Source organism: Pinus tabuliformis, chromosome 5_2, assembly GCF_031772625.1.
Source record: "Pinus tabuliformis cultivar Carrire ecotype Pingquan chromosome 5_2, CPIR1, whole genome shotgun sequence".
NCBI lineage: Eukaryota > Viridiplantae > Streptophyta > Pinopsida > Pinales > Pinaceae > Pinus > Pinus tabuliformis.
In genome coordinates this window covers 189598995-189626245 of record NC_142306.1, presented here as the reverse complement: position 1 = coordinate 189626245, position 27251 = coordinate 189598995, and positions in this window count along the sequence as shown.

Sequence of the window (27251 nt, the reverse complement as noted above, 5' to 3'; positions counted from 1 at the left end):
GCTATGAGGTTCAGATGCTATCATTAAATATTCTCAGAATGTTACAACTTTTCTAGTAAGTGTACTTTGAAACATTGTTGTTGCTTTTCCATGGTGTTAATGTAAATAAGCACTACAAATAGTGCCATTATTTAGATTAAGTGTCGAAATCTAGGTGGTCTTGTAATGATGGAGTGATTGTTTTCTAGCTACTAAGGCCATATGAATTTTTATCTCTTATGTTGTCCTGAGATATTCAAATTCAGAATAAGAATTGAGGTCTCGTTTCCACTGTAGATTGTAGTCAGTTTCTTGAACATAATATATAGTAGATTATATTTTACTAATCAACTGTGGATGTGATCCCTCACAGGAAAGGAAATTCAAAGTGACTTTGATTTCACATTGATTTGTCAAAACATCCACACAGGAAAGGAGATTCAAAGTGACACTGATTTCACACTGATTTGTCAAAATGGAGGCAAGAGAAAAGGAAACTTTGTATTCAACAATGCTCTTAATTTCATATGTACATGCACATACATATTAGTAGAAAATATTGAAGGGTTGCCTAAGTAATATTTTCCATTCCACTACATTCTTTATAGCTTGTAAATAAATAACTCGGAACAATTCATTACACTACTTGTTATTCTTTATTAATCAGTGGTTAAGATTTTGATATTGAATTGGCTAAGATTTTTCTTCCTTCTGTGAAATTGCGTGTTCTATAATGCTTCTTTTCCATTCACTATGTATATCATATAAAGTGTGTCTAATGGAGTAGGAAGATTGGAAAGTCTTGTGATCCTTGAACTATGTTACAAGGCAGAAACCCAACGGGGCAGGGTAGGTGCATCCCCACAAAGGGGTCACAAATACCAAAGTTGGTATTGGGTTTAACAGTGAATCCGGGGAGGATTCTAATATTATCTTTATAAGATTTATATTAGTTAAGGTTGATGAATAAAATTCATGAGACATGAGCTAGGATGTCCTTGCAAGGTGGTTGTTGATTATTGGAAGCTATGATGGCCATTATGTCAGGCTAGGTGGTCGCACTCCCTTGATCGTGAGCACGATTGTGATCAAGATGGAAGACTTCATAGTCTAGATTGATTGTTTAGCAGTGATAATTAGTGGGCTCATTCAAAAAAGCTTCTATTACACTAATCCTTTTTATAGAGTTGTCAGATTCAATTTCCAAAGGTTTTAATTACACTATAGAGTTGAGTTCTGAGAGAGTTGTGATTCACAGTGTTAAGTATAGCAGTTATGACACTTGAATGAAGACAAGCATAGTAGATGTATCAGACTCTGTTATAAGCTTACTTGCATATTATAAGGGACTTGGTTGGCTTTTTTATAATTTTATAAACAAGTTCCATTTCGTGGAAATGTGAAAAAAACAGTGATATTGCCACCATGTGACTCTTGTCATATATGGTTTTATACTTTTTCAAAAAATTCTCTAAGAGTTCACAATGCTAAGATTCACTAGGACCTTATAAAGTTTTATTATTTAGCGACAGACTCACCAAGATCTTACAAGATTTTATAATTGTGTAAAATTTCGCCATGCCTAGTGAGAGATTTCCAAAAAATTATATATACATATTATATTATTGATAAAATCACCTTCCATTTTTCCTATATACCATGGAGATTCGCCCATTTATTATACATATAAATTTGGGGGGGTTCTTAAAATTTTCCCTGGTCTCAGTAAAATAGCAGATCAGAAGTTTAGAACCCAGATATACAAATTACATCATAGATGTCCATAGTGATAAATATGCAGCAAGGAAAAAACAAAAAATACATAGGATATGTCCATAAAGTAACTATTAACTACGATGGAACAAAAAGCAAAAAAGAGAGTGATCATGGATCACTCCAAAAGATCCCTGTGCATCTTTATGAACGGCCTGTGGAAAAAATGGTAGAAGACACCTTCCCTGAATTCCTGGATTTCCCATTGTCCTCTGTTCAGCTGCGCGACCTCTTTGGAAAGACGATCAACGATCTCATTCCTTTCCCTATATATGTGAGAGCATACAATAAAATCAAATTGAGCTTTTAATGATAAGATATCCTCCATCGAGTGTCTGAGTGTGTGCAAGTGATAGTGATGAACTTCATTAAACCAATTGATAACCAACTGTGAATCCCCAAAAATCTGAATCTTTTGGCAATTTTGTTCCTTCGCAAAAAGGAGAAGGTGTTTGAGACTATTTAGCTCGGCAAAATTATTAGTACCCCTACCCAAACCAACTTGAATTCTGAAGGACACAATATTGTTGATGTGCAAGATAGCCCCTCCCCCGCAACCCTCAGCTTGGGCCGAACCATCAAAATATCCCCATGGGAAACTGAAGTCGATAGATTCAGGAGAGATAACCCGAGGAGGGTTGTTGTTCGGATCATCTGGGATCAAATTGTAAATGGCTAACGAATTTATACAGGAAGTTAACCAGTTGACTGGGGTGTCCAGGAAGATATTCCTATTTCTGTTGATCCAGATACCCCAACAAACAATCAGGGGAAGGTTTCTAGCTTTGTGAGTGATGGCCCTGTTCCACCAATTATGCCAAGCCTCCCCAACATTTTGCCTAGACCAGACCATCGACAAATTCAGACTTGTTGTAATACCAGCCCAAAAACCAATCGTCACCGGACATGACAGAAACAGGTGGTTTGTGTCCTCTTCTTGCTCTTTGCAGAGACAACATCTTGAGGGACCATGGAAGGCTTGGTGTCTAAGGATTAACTCAGTTGGGGCTTTTTCTGAGAGAATGCACCACATGAACAGTCTTGCTTTTGGGGGAGCTTTTAATTTCCAGAGATGATGCCACCACCAAATGCTATCACCCATTTCCTGAGTGGCCATAGCTGCCAAATAACCAACTTTGGGAGTGTATCTACCATGAGGGTCTGTGGCCCAAATGAGCACATCTTCCTGGTCAGATAATCTTATATTGGCATTCTCAAGAGCCCCAATGAAACATTTCCAGTCCTCAATCCATCTATCTGGGATGTTTAAGTCCTGATGGTCCATCCAACACTGGGGCATCCATTGATCATGACCCGCAACAACAATCTGTGAGAGATGAGTGAAACTAGACCTTGAAGAAAATGACATAGATCATAAGGAAGAATGTGGGAATTACTGCATCCACCCCAAGCATCTGTGCCTATTCTCACCTGAGTTCCTTGACCAATTTTCCAAGCCAGCCCATTTTTATGATGGGAAGGGACTGGGTAATAGCCTTCCAGATTAAAGAAGCACCAGTCAGGGGAAGGATGGGCCCGCGGATCCAATCCCACATTGGGAGGGGGTATATATATTTGAAATACATAACCTGTTGCCAAAGGCTTTGAGAATTGGTAATATTCCAACCCATTTTTGTCGCAAGAGCCCTTGAAAATAACTATAGATTTTTTATGCTCCATCCCCCCAACTTTTTGGGCTTGGCAATCTGGTCCCAACTTACCCAAGAAAAAATCTTCCCTATATTTTGGCCCCTCCATAGAAAGCGGAAACATATTTGTTGGTTTCTTTTTAAGATACCTTTAGGGATCCAAGCTAGTGACATTCAGTAAACAAGGATAGCCTCCAGAACAACTTTTATAAGGGTGAGTCGACCTGCTCTAGAGAGCCAGCGTTGCTGCCAAATATTGATTCTATTTTTGATTTTTTCTAGGAGCTAAGCACGATCAGAAATACGGTATCCATTCGGCTTTAGGCGAAAGCCTAAATATTTTAAACCTGCATCCATCTCGTGACAAACATAGGCATACAGTTGTGATGCGAATTTTGCCTCATTAGGAAGGCAAGTTACAAATATAATCGAGGACTTTGCATAATTTGGTTCCATACCTATTGCTTTACAAAAGAGAGAAAGGATATTCTTGAACACTTGTGAGTTATGAATAGAGCCATTTGATATGTTTATTACTTATCATTAAAGAAAATTTATATAAACAATTTATGATGGGCTAATAATGATGTGTTTGTTATTTGTTTGAGTCTCACTTAGATTGACAATCCAGATGAGAATAATTGGATTGTCATCTCCTTAGTGGAAGCTGATAAAATTATCTTTGTCTATACATGAACTATAACTCCTACATCCCATGATACTTATGTTTATTTATACTTTCTCATGAGTATTCATAGGGAGCCTATACCTACTAGTACTAATTATTATATTATTTCCTCTAATTACATAGTGAGCCTATTCTATGATTACAACTATGTAATATTTATTACGCGAGGTACATTACAAAATATACTCTGAATTTATTATTTTCCTCACAACATTTTATCAAGGCTATTTAAGAATTTAAGGAATAATCCGGGAAAACCACACGCCCTGCTTAAATATTTAGAGGCTTTAAAGGTTAACAATCATTCTTGAATTGGTTCAACTTGTAAAGCCTAATGATAGGTAGATTGTATTCCTCATGTTAGTTGGAAGCCTTTTTTTTCACATAGGCATGTTGCAACATGATGGCTTATCTAATCACTCGTTGTGATTCCATCTCATGCACAGAGAGGATGTTATTTCAATTTGTGGAATAAACTACCATGGTAGGTATGGATGTGGTAAGGTTTACCCATATGCTAATCAGAGTAGATGAATTTTCCATTAAAAGGGGAAGAGTAGATCAATATTAGAGTTTTTGGGACCAAGTTATGGGTAAGGAGAATCCTAACATGTTTATGAAATATGTAGGTGAAACTATTTCCCATACAACTGCTAGGTACAACGGTTGGAAAGCTATGTATCCCAGTAGATGAATTTCTTTCTATATGAACATCAACAATCAGTTTTTGCAGGTGCTAAAGGAAGGAGATGAAAGTTCAAGGATGAAGGCCACAATGAAGAAGCCAAATTGAGTTGTATTTTTGAGACCAAGAAAAGAGAATCCACCCATGACAAAGGGTGAAAGGAAGAACCATAAGAGAAGCCTTGATGGAAAATCAAGAAGAGATTATTGATAATGTTGTTGATATTTTTCTAAGCCTTTGGGAAAGACCAAAATTTTAATTTGTAGAGATATACTAGGTATTGTACATATTTCTCAATTAAGTTGGCAGTGTTAAAATAATTGAGAAATATAATTTTATGTGGCGTAGCTACAACTCCGATATAGACATAGATATATTTCTCAATTATTGCTCACATCTTGATGTTCTCCTAGTTTGTCTTTTTTCCAATTTGATCTAATATATAATTTTACATATTACCATATTTTGTTAAAATATAATATAAAAATAGTCTATGGTACAGTCTTGGAGATTGTCTTTTCACCACTTTCATCTAATAAGAAATATTCACGATATCACTATCTCTTAGTAAAATTTCATATCGAAAAATTGTATACAACAAAATTCCATGCTCATTGTAAAACTAATTTGATTAATATCACAAACAACTTAAAAATAAAATAAATCCCTACTTCAAATCACTGCACTAGAAATTAAAAATATTACATACCGGGAAATGAGATCATTGAATGTCATAGACTGTGCCAGGGTTACAAACATAAGAGTTGGTGTAAATATTGTGAATATGACCTATTGAGAAACATAAAAACAAAATTTCATGATTATGCAAGTAAAAAATCTCACAAGCCACAAAACTTATGTGGTATTAAATGAATTAAATTATTTTGTTCTCAATCTTTCCTCCAAATTGTTATCTCTCATCACCATATCTTATTGGCACAAGTACCTCCCTCTCTTTTTTTCCTTCATTTAGTTTTTTTTTTCTTTCATAAGTATATTATGACAAACAATCTCAGTTAATAGCTTTGTACAGTCTAAATGCCCAACAACACTATACTAGATGAAGGTGACATTGTGATTTAAACAACACTAAAGTATGGAAACTCAATTCAAAGTTAACAACTTTGAAGGCATTGGAAAAGTTTTTCTTGTCTACCAAACTTATAGGTAGACATCAATATATTTATGCAACAAGTTACATTCAAAAAAATATAGAACCTTTTATGAAGAGAAACTCTATAGAATTGGTCATAGCTCCTAATTAGGACATATAATCCCAATTCATTATGATTGCATGAATGTAATATGAATCTTGGATATTTCAGAGCCTATGATCCCTTACCTTATTTAAACTTCATTGAATTTCTTCAGTTATCACTCCAACATATTGAGTTGGCAAAACAACCCCAACATCACTTATCAAAAGAACATTGACAATGGCCATGCATGCCATAGTTAGAAGGTCCTAGAATGCCATCTTGTCTTCTTAGTTATTTTTCCTTAGGTTTTTAATGAATAATTTGGTCAGTACTTAGAATAAATGCCTCTTTGTGCCTTGATCCACTTGTTATAACCCCATAGAAAATGCAAGCCTTTTGTATATTTGGTGAAGCCTCTGGCTAAGACATGATATGAAAAACAAGAGGGAGCAGGATGATCCTCGAAAAGAAAAGGAAAAACTAAGGAACTAACTTTTTCATTCAATTGAATTTTTCTTATAATCTAGAAATAACAACAACAAAAGAAAATGACATAAATTAGATGACCATTCTGTTTCACAGAGCTAAACAATTACTTACTTTAAATCAAGGTCTAACATTTGCAAAGATTTACTTTAAACATTGTTTCCTATAAGCTACATCCTTAAGTCAATGTTAAAATTGAAACATAACATACTAGATTTGAACCAGGGTTGATGCCCCTATTCCATTTTCTTGGGCTTATCCTGTAGGGACCATGATATCATTTAATCTCTTTAGCTATTATGGCCCCTTGTACTAAGTGGAGAGCACCCAGTAGTTGAGTATCACGATTTTAATTAGTTTTGGAACCTAGTGAACCTAGTTATAAGAATATATAAATATTTTTCTCTGAATTTCAATAAACCTATTTCTGAGAGCCTTAAAAATATACAAAGAACATTGTAGAAGGTTGAAGGGGTAGCGAAATTCAACTACAACTACCAGCCTAAGGGAAAGAATCAAGATTAAAGAGGCTCACACATCTCTAATGTGGAAAGTATGAAAGGTATGATGTGACAAGACAAAATCGGTATTGTTTATCCCAAATTGAAACAAATGTAGATTTTTCCAACATGAAGCATATTAGTAGACAAATTATAGATCCATTGAAACCACTACTTTGTAACTTACAATTTTTAAATTTGGAATGACTACTTTGCAATGGTGGAAAATGCATGTAGAAATACTTGGCATCACAGCAAAGTGCCGAAAAATTCCTAAGTCATCCAATGCTACATATAACTATATAAACCTGAATCTATCCCTTTATTAGACAAACCCATAAGGGCCTTTGGACCTCTTTCACTAGCCATGAACTCATGACTTTTAACGGTAACTAAATATAGCTAGCCTTTGATGCCTATATCAAGATTACATGACTAGAAGGGTAGTGTAGCCATTGGATTAGGAGGATGGGAGTAATTTAGAAATACAACATGCCTAACAAATTGGACAACAAATTTATGTAGTTGGATCTATTGTACAACTATGCAAGGAAAGATTGTGTTGTTTCTCAATCCAAACAACACTAAGTTGTGCCTTAATTCTATGCTTTTAGAGACAAGCATGCAAATAATTTAATTCCATTCACATTCTTGAGTTTTCCATGGAAGCACTATTGTTCAATATCAACCTCCCACCAACAATATGAGTGAATGACCACCTTCTTCCACACCTTACAAACTTTGGGAGTGAGAGTAAAAATATTCAAAAATTAAGATAAGAGCGTCTGGGATCTTATCAATTAAAGGAAAATAACATGATGGCATGGATATCCCAAGGAACTATAGAGAACACAAGGGAATTTCCTTAACCCATGTTATATTGATGTAGCAATACATGGCTTTAGAGCCAAGTGCCATTCACCCCAATTGTCTCATTCCATACCCAGGTCATCCAACTGTCCACACCCAAGTTATCCAACCATCGCACCTAAATGCACCACAAGTGTGCCCAAGTGAGCTGACACATCTGATTGTCTCACTTTTATCCAAAGAAAACATTTGCATGTTATGAAGATAAATCAACCTTTCAGTCCCCATGTTTGGCTTGTGCTCCCAAGTCATCTCACTCATTCCATAGAAAGGAAACTCAGACAATCACCACTCATCTGTCCATTTGGGCAGGTGCTTTCACATTGTTCTATATGTCTACGGAAACAAACCACTCTCGACCTGGCAACACACTTTGTTTTTTAAGCAATGATGAATTGATAACATGTTGGATTAATGTCAAATCTTCCAGTTGCTACTATAACACCAAGAGTATATCCATCTGCCATATATGGTGGATATTTTACAATATTTTTTTGAGAAGTAAAGTTTGCCTCGAATATGTTTGGGATGATTGTATAAAATTAGATACAGGACTACTGAAAATACTGTCAATGTTGTGTTTTTGGTAAAAAATGCATACTATTTAGGCCTTCTTAGGCAGATCAGTGCATATTTTTCTTTCATAATTGAAATATCAAGTATAAAGATGTTTTTCCTGGAAAAAAATGTGTTTCATTAAAGTATAGATAACAACAACAATAATAAATTATATATTTAATATGTAATGTTGGTATGTTATTGTTTAATTGAAATAAATGTATATGTATATATATATATGAATTTAATGGCAAATTTAATTAGAATATCATGGAGAAAGTTGAATACCATCATTGTCAATTGGAACATGAACAAGGAAAGGGTGGCATCATTACACATGTATATGTTTTCCTTTCTGATATAAGAAATCTGCAACAAAGGTTATGAAGTTTAGATTGAATATTGTTTTTGAATTTAAATTTTTCAAGAGCCTCATTAGATCATCTACGAGGTTTTAATATTGTATACCAGAAAAGAATGTAGCAATTCATAAAATAGATTATAGACAAAAAGTTGAAGAGATATAAAACTAATTTTGATTGAAAGAATGCGTGGAGCAAGAAATTGTTGTTTGCTATCCCTTCTGCAACCGTTTTGCAGGCTACTAAAGTTACTGCACTTCTTCCTTCTTAAGGAGCAAGATCTGCACCTTGTTTTGGAAAAGAAAACATAAAAATCACCAAGTTATTTACATTCATTTCATAATGGTTGCTTCAATCACGATCAAATGAACAGGTTTATGTTTGAACAAGGTTATACTAGATGTCACTCTGATCATTGTGTTTATCTCAAAAGGCAAAAATGATGGCAGCTATATTAGATTGTTATTATATGTAGATGACATGCTTGTTGCATGTTCTAACATGCAGGAAATAAATGTGCTCAAAAGAAAATTGGCAAACTCATTTGCAATGAAGGATTTGGGTGTTGCAAAACAAATCCTTGGTATGAGAATAACTAGAGACATGAAGAATCAAAAATTAACATTGTCTCAGAGTGAGTACATAGAAAAGGTGTTGAAAAGATTTAATATGCAGAATTCAAAACTAGTTAGTATACCTTTGGCTAGCCATTTCAAACTAAGTAAGGAGGAGTGTCCCAAGAATTAGGAAGAGATGGATTATATGTCTAAAGTTCCATATGCATCAACATTTGCAAGCTTAATGTATGCAATGGTCTGCACAAGGCCTGATATTGCACATGCAGTGGAGTTGTAAGCAGGTACATGAACAATCCAGGAAAAGAACATTGGATGGTGGTGAAGTGGATTCTCATGTATTTGAGAGGTACCAAAAATCAAGCATTATGCTTTGGTGGTTCAAACATTGTTCTACAGGGATATGTTGATGTAGATATGTTAGGTGATAGAGATAATAGGAGGAGCACAACAGGGTATGTGTTTACTATAGGTGGAACAACTGTCAGTTGGGTTTCAAAACTGCAAAGTGTTGTTTCAATCTCAACAACAAAAGTAGAGTATGTTGCTGCTATAGAGGCTAGTAGAGAAATGATTTGGCTACAAAGGTTTTTGGATGAATTGGGTAAGAAGCAGGAGTTGGGCAAGTTATACAATGACAACCAGAGTGCCATACATCTTGCAAAGAAATCTGCATTTCATTCCAAGAAAAAACATATACAACTCAAGTATCATTTCATACGATCAGTGTTGGAAGATGGACAGTTGAAGCTGGAAAAGATACACACTAGCTAGAATCCTACAGATATGTTAACAAAAGTTGTAACTAGGAAGAAACTGAGATTCTTCTCAGTTTCAATTGGTCTTCAAGTATGATGAAGAAGATGAGAAACAACCAAGTCCAAAGTGGAGTCATTGCCCAGCAAATGAAGCAGCGGTGGAGTTGCTATAATCAATCCCTAAGTGGGAGATTGTTGGGTGTGGAGCCTGATTATCTTCTTTATTCAGAGGTATCACCGCATTGGACCCCATTTCGAAATGTGGCGACAACGCCTCCAGTAATATTTGTGCTACAAGGGGGTCTAGGGGGGGCGACAACAATCTTTAGGAGCCCCCCCTAGTGGGGGATCGGGGGCAATGCCCCTGAAGCTAAAAATAGATGTACAATTGCCTTGTAAAATGTTGTAATTTCGTAGTCAATCTAGGACATTCATTAGGTGAAGATATGATGGTAGAAGTTACGTTTAATTTAGGGTTCTTTTACATAAAAGGCACCCCCTCACTATATATGAGGGAATTGTATCGTGTCTATGTAGATTTGTATTCTAAGTGAGAAAGAGAGAGGAGATTGTGTCAGAGCGAAGAGGGAATTACAGCAGATTTGTTGTAGGTTGTATCTCTTTAGTTTGCTAGATAATATAAAAGGAAGGACTTGTTGTTTCTCGTGGACATAGCTCAAATTGGGTGAACCACGTATATCTGTGTCTCTCTTTTTTTATGTGTTTTTTGTGTTTATATTTTTGTGTGTTCCATTGCTCTGTAATATATAATTTTCTAACAAAAGGGTGGAGTCTCAGTCATGTTATCAACTTATCAACTAACAAATATGTCTTTAGTCAAACAAACCTTTCAACTTCCCCAATGCTCTTATATGTATTATGATTGGGGACTTGGGCTCTTTATGAATGATGGAGTGTTGGGCCATGTATGTCTATATTAAACACATGTATAGAACAATAAAACTTACAAGCCTTAGGAAAAGTCATCACATGTCAATATTTGTCTTATAATAGAGTGCACGTTGAAGGTTTGAATGATTGGGTATCAAACCTCATATTGTTAGATTTTATACCTTAGAAGCATGTATGTTCATGTGAACCTTGGATGCTCCTATTGCAATAGTCCATACAATCAAGGATGGGAAGAGGTTGCAGTCCTTCATCTAGTAGATAAGGTGGAATCATAAGGAATATTGATTTTTCATTAAGGGACTACAATCCTATTTTAGGAAATCCATATTTTTCTTATGTTTTTTATATTTTCATATTTTTAGAATTTGAGTTTGAAGTTGACACTCCATTTAAGTTCTACATTTAAATAATTTTTTTATCACAAGTGCATGGGGTATTAAGGATGGCATAGATCTGAACAAGGGTTTTACTCCTTGATAGAGGATTTCTTTCAAATAGTACATCATTCTGGCATAATGGCAGAAATCCCAAGATAGATTTAGATCTGCGGTTTAGATTTAATTTTGGAATGGACCTAGTTTTAGATCAGTGCCATTTTGTAACCCTATAAACTCTTATACAAATATATAAGAAGTATCAAGCTAGGGTGTAAGCATTCAAATTTTTAGTCAGTTCTAAATGAGGAAATGGGGATATCTATAGCATTGTTATTATGTTTTCTACCATAATCTGATTTGGAACAGACATGTGCACTGATTTCAAAGAGTTCCTCATGCAAGATTAAGGGAATAAATCCTAAGATAGATTGATATCTAAGATTTAGACTTAATTCTGGAATGGACCTAGTTTTAGATTGGTTTTATTTTGTAACCCTAGAGTCTCTTCTACATATATATAATAAGTCGCAAGCTAGGGTTTAAGCATTCAATTTTTATTCAGTTCAGAATGAGGAAATGGGGTATATCTACAACATTGTTATTCTGTTTTTTTGCCATAATCTGATTTGGAATAGACACGTGCACTACTTTCAAACAGTCCATCATGCAAGCTTAAGGGAAAGAAATCCCAAGATAGATTTGGATCTGGGGATTAGATTTAATTTTGGAATGGACCTAGTTTTAGATGGATTTCATTTTGTAACCATAGAGTCTGTTCTACTGATATATAAGAAGTCAAAGGCTAGGGTTTAAGTAGTAAATTTTTTATTCAGTTCAACATGGAGAAATAAGGTATATCTATAATATTGTTATTCTATTTTCTGCCATAATATGATTTGGAAAAGACATGTGAGTATTCTATCATATATTTTCTGGAATATGTGCTTCAGTTTCTGGAATTCTAAGATAATAGTTTTGATATGTTTTCAAGTTCAAATTTCCTTAGGCTCTAGGAAATTCTTTGAGTACAGAATATGTTACCATGGTATATAAAATTTAACACAAACAAGGATTTCCAATCTGCACCAAGGTTTTATTATTGCCTACAAGTTTGTTCCTTATTCATGTTCTAAATAACAAAAAGATCATCTTAGTTTGAGAAAAATATGAGTAAAATTAAACAATAAATGTGCACTCTAAGTGGTCTGAAAAATTAGCTCAAATCCATCTTATTGTTGAATTTATTAAACACCGAAAGAAATTAAAATCAGGAAAAACTCTCTCACTGCTTAAAAGATCGATGGTTAAAATAAATCAATGCTAGTTTATTGATTTTATTTATATTTTTAAATGTTAGCTATTCTCTAATATTTTCTGACAGTAGATGGAAGACATCCAGTTTTTTTGCCATTTTATTTTATCAGAGATTTCTACCACTCCAGGGTGTAAGAAACACCTTTCTTCTCTTGATGCAATATAGCATGTGATATGCAACCTTTAATTTCATCTCACATGGAAGGAATATTAGAAAGAAAACCACATAAGGAAAAGGTATAACAACACTATATGATTAATCCTACATACCAGCCATATAAATATATCAGTTCCATTATCAAGGACAACGGTTGCATCACACTGCATAGCAAGATCATATGCAAGAAACTCCTCAAAAGCTCCACCTTCTCAGTGCATTAAAACACGTGAGGCCAACATACGGAGGGATAAATCAAATGAATCTTGTAAGAAAAGGTTTATGGGAATTGTTTTTCATATTGATGACCAATAATACTTCCAAAAGTAGGACCCCGCCTCAAATGGAACAAATATACAGGGAGTAAAGAGAGCTCTTTTGGAAAGCACTAAAGTTTTACTTTAGGCACTTGTGTTCCAAACTTTGAAGTCTTTAATCCTTTCATCAATTATAAGGTGCATATTTGTTACATCAGAAGGGTTGTTTGCTTATAAAACAACCCTTTTGGAAATAATAACAGTTGCAACCTTACCTTCGATACTTTCAAGATAGGTTGATAGATTATTTGTAGTTGGTAATATGATTGTGATAACCCCTTGAAATATTTGCTTGATTAGCATTTTTATAATGAGTTGTGAACTGAAAGAAGATATTATTTTCCTTGATGTCCCTCATTTGTTCCATGGAGACAACAAAGCTCTGAGTTTCTTCCACACTAAGCATCTGAATAGATATTGAATTATCATTTTCGAATGTCTTATGAGCATCTAAGTGAGCCTCTTCACCCGAGCCTATGAATCTACTCACATAAATTCCATCAAAACAATGAATTTCAAAGATGCCCTGAGATTTGACAGCTCTTTTTGCAACTCTTTGCAAGTTAAATCCAAATGCCTATCCAAATTCATCATGAAGAATTATGTTAACTCCAAATGCCTATCCAAAGTCATCATGAAGAATTAGCACACCACCTGAAGCTTTTGCAAGAGGCTGTAAAATTGGAATTCTCATAGGACATGTCCCAACACAGAAGATATCCAAAATAGTGTCATGATGATGAGCTTCATGGCCCAGATGATCCATCCATTTCATGGCCTTATTTTATATATAAGCATAGTTTGGATAACTTAATGAGTAAGGAACAACTCCAAGCCCAAAGGTGTTAGGTTCCCTTATACAAACCATAATTCGACTACTGCCTCCAAATTTTTTAACTATGCCTTGAGGCATCTCTGCTAAGGGCCCATGAATAATTGTAAGGGAAATCCCAACAATTGTGCCAAGGTATTAGTCTCTTGACGCCTCTGGGTTTCCTCCTTATATGCTCTCAAGGTAGAGAACATAATGTGTGCAACATTAAGCAATACATGAAGAGGGGGAAGATAAACACTGGTTCCATATAGCATTTTTTCAAATAATCTTGTGATGGAGATTTACTACCTAGAAGCATGTTTGTAGATGCTAATCCATTTTCTGAAAAACCATATACAAACATTGTGTGAGCATATGTAACAATTCCAATCCTTGTAGTTGGAGTAAGGGAATCACCAAAGGAATGAAGAGAACTCTGCAAATGCTAGAGATGAGGCTCATCCAAGCATTCATCAATAACAATTATAACTGGTGCTAAAATTCTCAAGTCAGAGACAAGTACGAACCCACGATGTCACATGTCACAAAAATACCCTATGTGCAAAGAAAAAGACTTACGGTGACACTACAACCAAGCCCAATTTGTCAAGGTTGTCAACATTAATATCCAATTGTGGCTTGGATATTCATTTTGAATAAATTTTTAGCAGTGATGATGTGGGCAGAAAAACTCCAGGTTGGGACGGGGGGGCGAATGGGATTTTTGAGAAGTGGGCAATCCCACCAAGCTACGGTGTAGTGGGCATGGGACTAAATGGAGAAACAGAGGACTAGAGGGGGGAGTAGAAAACCGAAGGACAAAGTGGTGTATCGAATTGTGTTAGCCTATTGGTTCTTTTATTGTTTTGCTTGTAGAGCATGGACACACAGGTGATGTCAAGGATTGTGATCCATGTAGAGAAAGTGCACTAGTACTAGCCTTTGTAGATCCATTGAGGATTTTTTATGGGCTTCCTACTACATGTTTTCCATTTGCGTTGATACCGGTAACACTAATTATGAAGGTAATATTGTTGTTGATGATGATGATGGTGACAATGTTGAATGCAGCAAGGGTGTTGGTGAACTGATACCTGTATGATGAAAACTATATGTTAACATTGTTTTTCCTATTGGGGGTCAATTGAGGGGATAATCTATTTACAGGAGGTGGAAAAATAGAGGATGGGTGGCATGCCTCTCAGATGAAGGTGTGCGAGTTCTTGGAGAAGGAATGAGATTCAAATCTTGGGAATTATTTGCCATAATATCATGTGTTCTATTTATCTATCTGCTTCCTAATCTGAACAATGATAATTATCATTGCTAACCAGAAGAATTTGTGCTAAGTTGAACTCATTTACCTGGTTCTTCTATGGATTTCACTTGGAAAAAAATATTTTTTTGTGGCTCCACAATCTGCAGCGTTGTGGACCGTGATAAAACCCCTACTAAGTTTGACCGAAATTGGGCTTATTTTGACCAAATTTTTCCTTGAATTCTTTGTGGAAATTTCAGATCTGAGTTCCGAATGAAGAAACCATGTTTACAAAGTGATGAAATCTTCATAGCCCACTATGGTGTTCTTTGTTAGCCTTAAGCTAGTGCTTTTGCCAGATTTTTTTGATTTTTCCTCTTTGGGTAACTAGGAGTCTAAATGGTATAATATTTTTTTTTTAAAAAAGTCGTTGAAGTTAATTGGAAACCAATAGGAATGGGCCCTTACTTCCTACTAGTTTGTTTGTTGTGGCATAGGCAACACAACCCTTATATATCTCTACAAGTTGATGCATGAGTGGAGTGAAACAACCACAACTATTTCTAAAAGATACGTAGTATCTTGTGGACATACAAGTTACCTACTAACTTGGATTAATATGCCTTTCCAAATAATTTTGTCATGCTTGTTTTTTAAGAACATTTGGTTTTTCGAGCTAAATCAACAAGTTGTCATGTAAATAAAAATCTAGTCAGGGAGCGCCTAGGGGGAGATAGGGGGAGATATGAGTAAATATATTACAAATGTTATATTTGTATCATTATGGTATTGTCAATCTCGTTGTCAATGTCCATAAGTTTCCAAGATAGTTAATAAACCATAAATTGGTGGTCGATGGAAGTAATATCTTGTATAATTGGAACTTAAAACTTGTTTATAATCACCAAATGTAGTTGTTGTAGGTATGTCACTAACTTTAACTAGAACATACTCTATAACTTCCTTTGTGTCCACACAAACCAAAAAGTTTTTACAATCAAAATGTATAACTAACTTCTTAGCCAAGATATAATGTTATCATTATTTAATTGTGTGGAAGATTGCATAAAACTTTTAGTCATATGTTGCATGTTTCTTTATGGCATCATTGAAGTATTCAAATTAGTGCAACCTGTTTATTATGTCTCAAGAGAATAGCTATGAGTACGCACTTTGATATGTCAACTTGGATTTGAAAGGGTTGATGTAAATGAAGGGGTGCAAGTCTAGTGTAAAACATAATCTACACATCAATTCTTTAAATGTTAAATGGAAGCCTTTTTGTAGTAGTGTTTGAATCCCCTATCACCTGTAAGTTCAGATTGTTGAATTGACATAATTAAAATGAGTTACATAAACAACTAAGTCATATTATTGTAGTACTTGTTAGGTAGTCATATTTTTGTTCTTAGACTAAATTAGTCATTCACGTTACTCATTTTTAGTTGTGTTACTTATTCTAGTCGTATATTTTAACCCAAAACTAAATTAGTTGTTTATGTTAGTTGTTTTTAGTTGGGTCACTTAATATTGCTCATTTTTGGTAGCATTTCACTTGGAAAAGTTGTGCTGACTAAATTTTATAGCCATGTAGTCACTAATTTTTTATTTTCTACTAGTGAGATTCCCTTCCTACAAGAATCAATTTATGTAGGTGCAATGGAAGATTCATAAATGAATAACGATCAATAAAATGTATTTTGATGGAGATGAAGCAAAAATATGAAGATGAAGAGATAAGTAAAAATTACTCCATGAAGGAAAAAATTAGAGAGAAAGCACTAGCAACATCACAAGAAGAAGGTCAATTAGGGTTATCCTAGGTGGTTAGGAGGAAGGAGTGAAATCCTCCCCACTCAGGTTCAATTCCCACAAGTGACATGATATAATAGTAATGATAGTATATGTATATTGCTCATAGGGAATATATAACATTGTACTTGTGAAAAAGCATCTCGAGAAGAAGAAGATGAAAAAATAGTACCACATGTTTAGAATTGAGATACAAGTGTAGTGAATCCATGAAAATTGTTGGGTACGAATTTTGGTACTTTTAACCACCTTATTCCAACCTTCTCTATCTTGAACAAAATTCTTCCGTTTTATCAATTTTGTGAGGATAATGGCATGAAAATACTAAAATATAGGTTATTATTTTTCATAAGAAAAATATACTCTTTTTAATATATAAATATTTATTAGAAGAGTTTATTCATGTACTAATTTGCAAATCGACAATCTACAAGAATTCTTGTATCAACAAAAACATAATTCCTATAATTATTCCAATATCTATGGGGTTCCACATCAACCAATCTGATTTTGACAATTGGAATGCATTCGAAATGTTCATCTAATGGATAAATACCTATCCAGCCTCCTTGTAGGTGGTAGAAACCCTCAAGTTAATGGCTCATCAACATAGGGTGTCTACTCAACATTTCTTGTGCAGTAAATTTAGAAATTCTTCTAATCACTTAGAAAGATCAGCAGATTTGTTTCCAACAGTTGGAATTTGAATATCAGGGCTTGAGGATCAATATTTGAAGTCAAAGAAGATTAAGGAATATTATACAACGTCACATCAGATCCCTACTATCCATTTGAGATATTATATTTTCCTAAATAAGATTATCTAAACCCCATTCTTGATCAAATTCGGTTCTGTCATTTTAGATTAGTAATTTATGTATCAATAAATCCTCATGAAGAGAGGAAGGAGTTAGTTAATCATTATTTTTCATATGCTTATCCTGAGCAAGGACTGTTATTTGTACTAAATTAAAGTTGTTGTAATGCAGAGACTTATTTTGTAACATGGTATAGCATTTTTCTAAAGCTTCTGAGTAGTTTTCACAACATATTTCAGGAGGCCCCCCTGGTATGTGTTGTCTATTTGATTTTAATTGTTTTAGAAATGATTAATCATGTTTAAATTCAATCCATTAGTCATTTTCATTAATTAACACATAATCTGTAAATTCATGTAATTTTCCTATAGTGATATTGTAATTACACATAATTGCCTATAATTTTCCTATAGTGGTCTTGTAATCACACAAATTTTCCTGTAATAATACAGTTTTGATGCTAGAACGTGGGTGAAAGACAATATTTATCCAAAATTTATTACTATTGTGATTTAAAGATATTTATTAGAATTAATTAGAGTCAATAATGCTTAATTTAATGATTGAAATCATGATTAGAAATATTTGAGTTTTGAATTTAAGAGTGATTGTCATTAAATTGGTGTGAATTTTCTTATAAACTTAGAGCATTGACTTTATTTAGAGTTATTTTTCATTACATTCTCAAACCAATTTTGACCAAATAACTACAATTTTAGAAAGTGCATTTAGTGTGAAGTGTAATGTATTTGTCTGAATATGAAATCTTATTCCAACAAGGTCAATAATTGAATTTAGAATTATGAAAACAATTTTAAGCTAGAATCAACTTTGAGATTTACCTGTACTTGGTTTGTGCTTTATTTCTGCATAAGAAAATGCCTAGATATCTAGTTTACACATATTGTGCTTCACCTCATATTTTACCTACCCTGGGTTAACAAATAAATGTTGATAAATATAGCCCACTATATTATTTGACATTTTGGTGTTGTTTTGAGGGAGGTGTAAATATACTAGTGCCTAGGAATTTATCCTTTTTTTGTTAAATATAGAAAACATTTAGCTATTTTCTTTGCTCTGATTTATAGTATAATTTTTTTAATATGGGGGAGTAGGAATATAAGTCTAGAGGTAAGAACCCGTGCCACCACCATAATGTGTCCTACAAATCCAATTATGTTAAATACTATGTGTACAATTAAAGAGATAATATAGGTAGATTCATTTGAGCACATAGAGGAAGAGGAAGAATTCCAACAAATTGAATTGAAAAAATCCCCATGTACTAATCCATGTGTAAGATAGGAACTATCAAGTAGAAAAAAAAAGATGGTAAATAATTTGTTGAGCAAAGAAGGGCTCATCACTACAAGGAATTTCTTAAATCCTTGTTCCAATATAAGAGCTATAACTTGACGCAGGAGCATCCGAACTTAGCCAACAATGTGAATGTATGTTCACATGTTGTGGCTAACAAGAGATGAATTTCATTGACCTAAGTGGTCAAAATCAGTTTTAGTAGAGAGGGTTGGATCTCTCGAATTAATATTTATCTCATTTATTGTAATAATTAGAATATTGTATTATTTTTAGACTAAGAGATAAGTTGTTAGTATAGGTGTGTCTTAGAGCTTGGAAATAGGGATTTGATTGTTAGACTGATAAAAATAGGGATCGAGTTGTCAATGCAGTTAGGATAGGATTTGATTCATAAAAGAAAAAAAGAATATAATGATAGGGAGATTAAATGATTGAGAACAAGGTGAGTAAGCGAGATTTTGAGTGATAGATAGGGTTTGAGATTGAAACAGAGGTTAGACAAACTTTTGTAATCAAGCCGAGAAGGCCAAGACTCTGTAATTTCCATTTTGTTGAATAAATGATTAAGTGTGATGTTGCATGTTGATCATGGTGGATAAGTTCATTCGTATCTATGTATCGGCGTTCCAAACCCTAATCGGGTATTTTCTCTGTTTAAACACTTTATTTATAAATCACAGTCAATTAGTGTTAAGGGTTAATATTGAGCTTAAGCACTAAAAACCTTTCCGTAAGTTCTTTTCCTTAAAGTATGAATTAAAGCACGTGGGTTGTATTTGATAAGCGGGAAGCGGTATCTCGTGCGCCCAAAAGGAGGTAAATGGTATTTGGAAAATTCACGCGATCAACCTTAGCGATCGACACGTCACACAAGAAAACTACTTTTCTCATGTGCTCTTGTCCTGATAGCGTTCATGCAAGAATCCACGTGAGATTGTGCGACAACTGTTCGATTAGACGGGTCACATCGATGGTGGAGATCGTCTAAGTAAGTTGATGAGCGAACGACATGATATCTGTTGGATCTGGGGAAGTGAGATCAACGACACGGATTGAAGCGCTTAATAAAAGGAGTAGTCAATGAGGGACCAATAGTGATTGGTCAGATAAGCGGGACCCTCAAGGGGAAAATACATGTACATAACCTATTTGCACACAGTTGATTGACTCTAAAGATAAATTGTAGTCGAATTATAGATTACTACCTCATTTTCGTCAACCTCCTGTGTCATAACTAGAGATAGATATGATTTTCAAGAAGAGCATAAAAACCATAAGCAAATCCAGGAAGAAGATCTAAATGGCCTTACTGGTTATCCTTGAAAATATGTAGAAGAAGCCCAAGAATTGTGGACATCAACTAATGAAGAGCAAATATTGGAACTTAAGATTGAAGAGTTTTTTGCTTACTTGACACTAGATTCTATGAATCAAGAGTATATTTTAGAAGATTTACTTGGAATGACAAAGGAAGACATTGAACCAGGAAGCCAAGAAAATCAAGACTGCAGGGAAGTTTGGTTCCAAATAGTCATCAGGCCACCTAATTCCTCCATTCTTCAACACTTCTTGGAATCAAAATAATGTGAGTAGATAATTATTCACATCTAGGTATTCATTAAAGCATTATTTTTAGCATTGGATATGAATACTTTAGAGACCTTGATCTGTACAGGGATGCACTGGAAATATGCATACAGATGAAGATAATTTACAGTTTTTAGTAAAATAGGTTAGTATAGGGAAATAATAAATAAACAAATAAATTTGTTTAATTAATAATATTGAGCTTACTTTGTTCCTTCTTGTGCTCATTAAACTATGAGAGGAACATCTACCAAGCATAGGTTTATCTCTTTATCTAGTCTTGGTAGATTATCTATGGGAAAGGAACTCCCTAGAGTTTTCTTTAAGTTTTTTAGACTCTCTAAAATTGAAAACACCACATGCATCAACCATCCTAGGCTCAAGAAAAAACCACAAGATAATATTTGAGTCTTCTTTAAGTTTTTTAGACTCATTAAAACTAAAAACACCGGCGAGCATGAACTGAACCAGGCTCAATAAAAATCCATGGGACAATGGTAGTTAGGTACAATGAAACTTTTAGATAAAAAAAAAATCTCAGTTTCTAGTTTTTCTTACAAAAAAGAATGTCATTTTGTTCCCCTTATTCATCAGTTTTGTTGTAGTTTTAAATTTTTTATAAGTGCGTCCTTTTTTTAGCTTTGAAAGGGAATGAAATTCCAACACAATAAAAATTTTCAAAGTTTTATAAGTGTTCCATTTTCCATCTTTAAAAATGCGTGACATATCAGTAGTGTGTGGCAACCATCTTAGTAGCCTTCCATACTTTATCATATTTGGTGAATGTGATCCATGGATAGATTGGGTGAAGGATCAATCTTAGCCTTCTGTAATTCCAAAATTTTCAAATCCATGAAATGGAATCCTATTTTGTTTGCATGAGGACATGAAAATATTTAAGTATTGGGGAGTGATTATTGGGTGAATCTTCTTCTTGTTCGACATCATTAACATATATTCACAAGAAGAAAATTGTTATTATAACAGGGTTCAAAATTGTAGAATCAACAAAAGAAATGATGAAATCAACATATATAGGAATTTTTACAAGCCTTTTGAGACCCTGTAATTGAAGAAGTGTTAGCCAAAATCTTAGTTTCTAAACCAATGACAATTTTATTTTTATAAGTGTGTTCTTTTCCATCTTTAGAAGGGCATGGTGTTGAACTAACAATGCTGATATACAAAAAAATCTTGTAAATAAAGGGTGAATTTTCATAATGACTTCTAAGGTTGTCATATTTGTGCAACTCCATATGAAATTATAACACATGGGCTTTCTTCCTAGACCCATCAATATGGTTATGTGATGTTTATAGCAAACTTAGGTTGCACACAGTCAGATCAAGCTCTTGGTGAAAGCTACAGTCATTGTCATTTTCTTCATATATAAAGAAGAAGTTGATTTTCTAATATATCATAAATTGTGGATTGGATTGCCATGAAATTTGGATCATAAATGCATCAATGTATGTTGAATAAACAGACCAAATTTCAATCAATTCCGATTTATTATTTTTTTAAAAATGGCCACTGTTACCTTTAGCCATTTTGCATTTTTTGTGGGATTCATGCATCGGATGGCAATGAAATTTGGTAAGGAGATGCATTAGAGTAAGGTGAATGAAAACATAAAAATTAAATTCAAACCAATGCTTATTTTGTAAAAAATCAGCCACTGTTACCTACAACCATTTTTCAAATTTCTCGAAAAATGTGCATTTGTTGGATGCAATTTTTGGCTCGGATAAGAATACTAGTGATACCAACTACCTCACAAATTTTCATTAAAATCCAATTTTTTATTTGAGATATAATCGCAAAACAAATTTTCAGATCCCTGTAAGTGGAAGTTCAAATTCTTGCAATAAAAGCTTCAAAAGAAAATATCAGTTCAACATAGGTTCATTTCAATAAAGTGAATAATTAATCTATTCCTCCATGAAAGAGATTGATGGTGTCAAAAAATAAATATTCATTGTTTTTCAAAAAGGTAACATTATACATGTTTCAATTATGTTTATTTATTAAACTTGGGAGATTTTTAAATGGTTTATTTTACCTAAAAAATCCTATTGCCATGTATCCTTTTCTTGAATTCCTAAATCATCATTACCTTAAGTGTTGAACTTAGACCTATAATTTAATTCGTCTTTCTTAAAAAAAATATTATCCTTAATGCTTAAAACCAACAGTTCAAGCATTTGAGGTAATAATTACCTGTCCGACTAAATTTCATCATTTTAAATCCAATCATTAAACCTAATACAATTTCAAACTTGCCTCCACTATAGTTCACTATTATTTTGAAATCTATAAGCCAAAATTTCATGCTTTGTTCCCCTATACCACTACCAAATTTTGAACTGAGATCTCTTCCATATAGTGAACATGGTACACATAGGAGTGGTGCATAGTGACCTAACCATAGAAGAGGATAATTCTGAACAACGCCAACAATTTCAAGAGGGATAGGGAATGTTTAAATATCTATTGGTACATGAGGAAGGTCAACTTAGAGATAAAAATGGAACCCAAAAATCTACAGATAAAAACCATGCTTGATAAGTTAAAGACGAAATATGAAAAGATAAAGTAGCTTTAACAACATAGTAGTAAATGCGGAAAATGAGAAATTGAAGGAGTAGTATGCTAAGAACAGAGAAAAGAAAAATTCACTCAAACATAAATACATAAACTTGTTTTCACAAAATATAAAGAATATCAAGCAGAAAAGGAGGTTGACAATAAGAAACAATAATTTGAAGGAATAAATAAGGAACTGATCTCCATCAATCACAAACTTCAAATTTCTTATCCAGGCAACATGAGTTGCATGAAGTGGAAAGTCTATATTTTTGGCCCAGATTTTAGAAGGAGATGAATTTTAGTTTTGATTGCATGAGGTCATGCAAAAACACCAGTTTGGGGGAGATGTTGGGTACAAATTTTGGTACTTTTAACCACCTTATTCCAACCTTTTATATCCTCAGTTTTGAACCAAAATTATTCCATTTTATCAATTTTGTGAGGATAATGGGATGAAAAGGTTAAAATAAAAGTAATTATCTTTCATAAGAAAAATATTCTCTTTCTAATATATAAATATTTATGATAAGCATTTATTCAAGTACTAATTTGAAAAACAAAAATCTACAAGAATTCCTATAATTACAAAAAATTAGCAAAAGCACAATTCTTGTAATTCTTCTAAGGTCTATGGGGTTCCACGTCAGGCAATCTGATTTTGACACTTGGAATGCATTCAAAATGGTCATCTAATGGATAAATACCTATCTATCCTCCTTATATATTGTCACAACCCTCAAGTCAATGGCTCATAAACACAAGATTTCTACTCAACAATTCTTGCAGTCAGTTTAGAAATTCCTATAATTAGTTAGAAAAATTAGCAGATTTGCCTCCAATAGTTGGAATTCGAATATCAAGGCTTGAGGATCATGATTTGAAGTCAAAGAAGATTAAGGAATATTATACAACATCACATTAGATCCCTATTATGCATTTGAGATATTATATTTGCCTAAATAAGTTGAACTGAACCCCATTCTTGATCAAATATGGTTCTGTCAATTCAGATTGATAATTTATATATAAATAAATCCTCATTAAGATAGGAAGAAGTTAGTCAATCATTATATTTCATATGCTTATCTTGAGCAAGGGTTGTTATTTGTACTAAGTTTTATAGGCCATTTTGTCTGTCACATCTAGTCAATAGGCCTTCAAATGGATCAATCAACATCCTTTGACCTCCTTCTCATCATCATAGCACAAAGCCTTAAGGATGACTCATTCTTATCCCCAAATTTCTACCTGAAAACACCTTATTTCAATCATTTTAAGGACCAACATTCCTTGGCCTCCTACTAGAAAACATTGACAACCAGGGTTCTCCACTATGGACACTGTTGACCACCTATAGGTTGCTCCACTATGCACCTGTGTTGGTTCTAGAAATTTGGGAAAAAGAGAGAGAATCTCAAAGCCTCTTCTTCCAGAAGCTTGCAGGATCTGTTGCAACTATTTATCTTAGATAAAAGTCTTGAATCATATCCTATCCTACCTTAGAGTTTTCATCCCTTATCCTTTGATCGTATTCTCCCATCAAGAGTGGATCTAAAGCATTAGATTGGTAAATGGATAAGAAATCCCAACTTACCCTCCTTTTCTATATATTTGTGGCCATCCACAAGCTAGGGGTTGGATTTTGGAGTGTGATTCTACCCTTATGCTTTTTATGTGAGAGATATATTCCCATGCATTAGGGTGATTAGAGGTGCACTTTGTGACATGGAAAGGACAAATCAACTTGGAGGGGATCTTTTACAAAATCAACACCTATTTTTGGTTGTGACTCACTCTATTTCTATTAATGGAAAGAGTTATTTGTTTTCCTATATATGATGTTATGGTTTCATATATTTTAATACCATGTTGATATATTTAATAAAGTTATTAGATGATGCTACATGGATTATATGGATCGTTGGATTGTGTTATATGACTGTGCAGGTTATAATAATAGAATTTGGAGCTAGGATGATCTGAAATCACCCCTAGGTGACCTCAGGAAATTAATGAAGGTATTACAGACTCATGTGCTAGTGTGTGTGTCTATGTTATCTTGTGCAATGGATCGATAAGATTGTGAAATACACAGACACTTGAAATAGTAAGAGATCACAGTAAGCAAACATAAACACAACAAAATTTAATAAGGAGTTCACCCAATCCTCCTGGGCTATGTTTCCTAATCCAGCCTTCAATGGTGGCCTTTTTATTATGTTTTTAAGGTAGAGTATTACAATAAGGAGCTCAATCTGAGTCTCACTTGGAAAAGGATGAACAGTAGGATGGCACTTGGAATTCCCAAGTCCATAGAGTTCACAGACTCCCCTTACCAAATTTCGACGTCAATTGGTCTTTGTCTACTCAATCTTTCCCTTGCTCTGATGGTCAGCTCAACTTCTCTATCCTCTGCAACTTTGCCTCTCTTTCTCAGCGTTCAACTTCTTCACTACTTATCTGCCTCACTGCCCCCCTGCTTCCCATCAGCTCGTGGCTTTAAAGCCAGTTTGTTCCTCCGACTGTTTTTTTCTACTTTCAACTCTCTAGATTGCCTGCCTCTGTCCGCTGGGACTCATCTGCCCTGTGTCATCATTGCTGTGTAACTCTTCGCAGAGAGGTGGCCACCTGTATCTTTGCGAACTGAGTGTCAGTTCTTCCTGAACGATCGTTTTTCTGTTATTTCCGAGATGCCTGTGAAATGGATCCTTCTGTCGATTCATTGGTCAAATCAGATTTCAAATCTTATGTGTCGTAGTTTATTTCTCCCTCGAGTCCGGTCATCCATCGGGTTGAACCACTGCCGTTGATTTGGAGCCCCTAGATCCTACGGTCTTCGTTCCTATTGCACGGTTGAGTTGCTCGACCATTACTCCGCGATGTAAGAGGTTTTTCTCTCTCCCCACTGGACACACGTCACTTTGTGTATGGAATCGCTGGGTCCTCGGCCAAACCCACTTACCGCCCGAAATGCCTCCGATATTTCGTTGGCTTTGAGCGCGGGACCCGCCTTATCGGTTTTAGCATTTTCCCACGGTTTTCTAGTTTCCCTTGTGACCAAATGCTCACGGCCTTTCCTTCTCGAGAGGTTTTGCCCAATGATACACAATTTAGAAACAACCTCCATTTCTAGATCTAACCTTCCCAATTTCCATTTTTGTACCATGCGCGGTTTCCATGGGCCAACGGTCAGCACGCTTTGAACGAAGGTTCTCATTGCTCCATGCTGGCTGCAAATTGCCATTATTCAGAGGTTATTTCTAATAGCTATAAGATTTCTTGAAGTCTGTCATTCATTCTTAACAATCATGGAATTGTTTGAGGATCCAATTCGGATCATGACCTTCCCACTGAAAAAGCTTTTGGACCACCAAAAGTTGGTTTTCAAGCATCAACTAAGTGAGGATACAAATTTCTCACTTGTCCAATCTCTATCCATTTTGCAATGCTTGGCTTTGAACCCTTGAGCCCAATTCTGAGGTAGTCAACATCTCCCCTGCACGTCATTCTCACCTTCCTATCTAAAATTATGTCTTCCTGCAATTCATTAAGATATTCAGTTAACAGGTCATCAATAGAAGGCAATTGACTCTACTCTTCAGGATCTTCAATTAACAAAGGTTCAAATAGTCTTAAGCTATCTGCATTGACGACTGAGTAGATGTGCATATAAGTTGGCAAATCAAGGCGAAAAGCATTCTCACCAATTTTCTCAAGGATCCTGAAAGGTCCATACCTTATTGGTTTTAGCTTTTTACCTTCACCTTGCATCCTGTCCTTGCTGATATACAACCAGACTTGATCACCAATTTGAAAACTATGCTCCATCTGATGCTTGTAATGCCTTGCCTTGTATTTGGCCTGGCTCTTTTCTAGCCATTCCTGTACTTC